We start from the raw sequence: 4,482 nt of genomic DNA, 5'->3' as shown, positions 1-4,482 counted from the left end.
AGAAAACACATGACTAGAAATATTGAAAAGGAAACTGGTTAAACCAATTCCTAAGTCCTTATCCACTAAGGAATCAATAAAGGAAAAGATATTTTTGAAACTAAAAATTAGGAAAGCCTATATATTTTTTGGCTCCAAAATCACTGCAGATGGTGACTGCAGTCATGAAATTAAAAGATGCTTACTCCTTGGAAGGAAAGTTATGACCAACCTAGACAGCATATTAAAAAACAGAGACATTACTTTGCCAACAAAGGTCCATCTAGTGAAGGCTATGATTTTTCCAGGGGTCATTTATGAATGTGAGAGTTGGACTGTGAAGAAAGCTGAGTGCCGAAAAATTGATGCTTTTGAACTGTGGTGTTGGAGAAGACTCTTGAGAGTCCCTTGGACTGCAAGGAGATCCAATCAGTCCATCCTGAAGGAGATCAGTCCTGGGTGTTCATTGGAAGGACTGATGCTGAAGCTGAAACTCCAGTACTTTGGCCACCTCATGCGAAGAGTTGACTCATTGGAAAAGACCCTGATACTGGGATGGATTGGGGGCAGGAGGAGAAGAGTACGACAGAGGATGAGATGGCTGGATGGCATCACCGACTCGATGGTATGAGTTTGAGTAAACTCTGGGAGTTGGTGATGGACAGGGAGGCCTGGCGTGCTGCAATTCATGGGGTCGCAAAGAGTCAGACACGACTGAGTGACTGAACTGAAATGAACTGAACTGATCTGAACTGATACACAATTTAAATGGGGGAGAAGAAAAAAACAAAATAAAGTCAGATCATTTACATTTTACAGGCTTCAGTTAAGCACATAAAACTGTACTATTTATTTCTCCATGAACTTTTATGAAATTCAGATCACAGCATGTCATTTATAAACCTTTGTCTTTCTTCTGATCATCTACACCTTTTGCACAGTTCCTGAAGACAACGTCATCATCCCACCTTCTTTTAACTTTGAAGCTGACCTGAGGCTGGGATGGGCCAGTGTGATTAAGGACAGGGTTTCCACTCAGAATGTTTTCTATAGGACTCCTTTCTTCTTCAGCTTTTGTTCTTGTTCCTTCCTGGCCTGCTCTTCTGTTCTTTCTTTTTTAATTTTTTCCAGGTCTGCAAGAAGAGCTGCAGTGTCATCACCGTCACTCTCCTCTTCAAAATCTTCATCTTCCTCGCCTGTTAGAGGGTGGTCTACATCAAGCTTGGCCACAGGAATCTGGTCCAGTGGAGCTTCTTTGACACTGAAGGGGAGGCTGTATGTTCTTAGGTTGGCCGATCTCTATTTTTACCTTGCAGCAGCAGCTCTCTGTCTTCCAGCTCTCTCCTGAAATCACAGATCCACACATCTTCAGGGGAAGACCTGAGTGGTCTGTCTATATTTTATCTTTGTATGAGAGGGTAGGTCTCTGCTTGAATACTGCTTCGAGCATTAGTTCAAATCACCTTCACCTTTTCCTCTCCCACCTCTTCTTGCAGGTTCAGAAGCTGGCTGAGCTGCTGTGGTCATCCTTTATGCTTCGGGTTGTCACAGGGAACCCGCAGACTCTTCACCCCTGTCCCACTCGGGGAGGGGCGGCCCTCTGCGGAATCACCCGGACACTGTGCTCTCCATGGCCACCGGAGACTGGAGAAACTCATCTGCAGCTCTGGGGCCTCCTCTGACCGCACTGGGTTCTCTGCGTCAACCCCTAAATGCCCTTTCCGGCCTCAGCCACAGTCTGGTTTTCTCCTGCCACTCACTGTGGCCCAAACTCGGATACAGCCTGCTGCCGGAGATCATACAGACAGATCATACAGACGTCATTATGACTTTCAGTTCCCAGAAACCTCTGCACCTAGGGCCAAAGGCCAAGACCTGGAAGATATTCCTCATTATTTAGTTGGAGAAGGAAATGGCAACCCACTCTGGTATTCTTGCCTGGAGAATCCCATGACAGAGGAGCCTGGTGGGCTACCTTTCACAGGGTTGCAAGAGTCGGACACGACTTAGCGACTAAACCACCACCTCTGTTTTCTTTAGTAAATGACCCAATGATTTTTACACATCAGTGCATACAGGTCCACCTCATTCTAGTTAACAGCTGCAGGGTATCTGGATGAACCAGAGATGATTTTATTGTCCCCCTATCAGTGGAGATTTAGGTTATTTCCCAATGTTTCACTTGTATAAAAAGTTCTGCAATAAATATCTATATCTATGTTGATATAGACTCATATAAATATAGATATTTTTGCATCTTTTTGTCAATAGCTCTGTAAAGTAAATTACTAGAACTGGAATTGCTTTCTCAGTGATATGCGTTATTTTAAATTTTGCTAGCTACTGCCAGATTTTCCTCTACAGTTTTTGGACCAATTCATAGTTCTGACCAATGGGAATGCTGTTTGACAATAACCCCACTAACAATGAACACTATTATTAATCTTTAATCTTTGCCATACCACATGAAAAATTGATGTCTCATTGTAAATTTTTTGCATTTATTTTTTATTATTGCTATCATTATTACTTATTTATCTCCCCACTTGCGTTTTTCTCCTATAACTGGACAATTAGTATCTCTTCTTCATTTGGGAGAGGGAAATAGCTGTTTATCTATCATGTATATTGAAAAGGTCAATTCAGATAAGGTCAAGAATTATTGCGAATGATGACAAAAGGAACCTCAAATAGAGCCTCGGATCCAAAGAGAAAACAATGACGTCTCACATACGGTTGCTTTGGTTGTGAGAATGGATTCAGTCTGGAGCATTCACCTAATAGATGGTCTCAAGGAAGAGCTGATTAGCAGAATACATGCCAGGAGGACTAAACAAAGAGCATCCTAGGACATGGCAACCATTAATCCATGTCATGTTGCTTCCCTCACCTCTGCACCTGCCCCAGTAGCTCCAGCCCTGGTGTGGGAGGAAAATTCAGGGGACAGCCACTAAGGAAAATGCACAGAGCTAGCAGCATAGCTGTGGAAAGAAGAATCTCTCCGAAAACTGTGCTATCTTAGAACTCGGTGATGAACACTGGAAAACAGACTACAAAATACGTGTCCAACCATGTGCCTATTTCCTCCTAGCAAGGAGTGTTGTCCAGAGTTGGAAGTGGGGACAAGGGAAAGAGAATAATGAAGGGAGCTCTCTTCCACACTGAGAAAAAAATTGATTATGTTATCCCACTCTTGGAGGCAAGATCAAGCCTTGTGCTTGTTGAAAATGCAAATTCCTAGGTTTCAACTGAGATGCATGGATATCAGAATCTCCAGAGAAAGGGCCCAAGAGCTGTGTGTTTAGCAAGCACTTCAGGTAATGCAGAAAACTGGAGGAAATTTTGCCCAGAGACCCTGGTTCTCAATACTGCTGCATAGTAGAATCCCTGGAAGGTTCAAAACAAAACCCCCACGCCCCACCCAGAAAGCGTCTAGCTTATTGGTCCGAGATAAGGCCTAGGCTACAGTTCTTGCTGTTTGTTTTCAGCTCTCCTGGCTATCCTACTGGGCAGCCGTGTTGAAAGCTGATTGGTTTCCAAAATGGTCAGATGATTGGAATCATATCAGTCTTACCAAACAGCCTGACCAAAAATGCAGATTCACAGGTCCCAGCTCTGAAAGGTGCTGATGCGACAGGCCTGGAGGAGGCCCTGGGAATGGGCATAGTTACAAGATCCAGTGGGACAGCTGATTTAGTTAACTCACAAGGTAGAATGATCTCCCAAGAAGACAAGTCCACATCATGTTTTAAGACAGAGAGATGGGATCAAGGAAACAGTAGCGTCCCAGAAATAGTGGGAAATGGCACCCATGTGCATGAGAGTGTGGGTGTACCTATGTGAGTATATATGTGTGGGCATATGTGTGCCTATATGCGTGTGTGTATACACATGTGTATGTGTGTATACATGTGCCTCTGTGTGTCTACATGGGTATATATACACATGTGTGTAACTGTGTGCATGTGTGTATATATGTGTATGCATGTTGTGTGTGTGTTATTTATGTGTGTGTATGTGGTGAAGGCTCTGCTTCTGTGTTACTCCCTGGATTCACCTTGAACCAACAGGCAAGTTGTTGAGTCCCCAGACATTACTCTGTAGAAGCAATTCCACAAAGCGGCCTTGGCCAGTTGACAGAATTTCTTTTTTCATGTCCGCCCCACCCCCACCCCCCGCCCTTTCCAACCAGTAACATCATTACTGATATGTGCAAGGCCCCTCCCTGTCCCGTTTTAGCCCCACCCCCTTTCCCATGCCGCTGACCATATGCCATAGTTTCAGGATCCGTTTCCGGTTTGTTTCTGTGCAACTGGTGTGACTACTGCCGGCTCCTCCAGGCTCTGCCTCTCCCAGTGATGGACACTGAGGAGCCCCACAGTGAGTGTCCTGCGGGGGACATTCCCGCCCGTGTCCCCCCCTTAGGGAGTAGGCTTGCTGGCTTGGAGGGTACTCGTGGATGGAGGATCCGTAGCCCTGCCAGGGTTCCCTGCAGCCGGCTGC

At 45.0% G+C, this 4,482-nt stretch overlaps 1 pseudogene; it reads right to left on the bottom strand.

Annotated features, from left to right (window-relative positions):
- Positions 1 to 765: 765 nt before the first annotated feature.
- LOC110142372 (spliceosome-associated protein CWC15 homolog pseudogene) lies at positions 766 to 1,506 on the bottom strand (annotated as a pseudogene).
- Positions 1,507 to 4,482: the final 2,976 nt, after the last annotated feature.

Source organism: Odocoileus virginianus, chromosome 33 (genome assembly GCF_023699985.2).
Source record: "Odocoileus virginianus isolate 20LAN1187 ecotype Illinois chromosome 33, Ovbor_1.2, whole genome shotgun sequence".
Taxonomy (NCBI): domain Eukaryota; kingdom Metazoa; phylum Chordata; class Mammalia; order Artiodactyla; family Cervidae; genus Odocoileus; species Odocoileus virginianus.
This window is presented reverse-complemented; position numbering and strand designations above follow the sequence as displayed.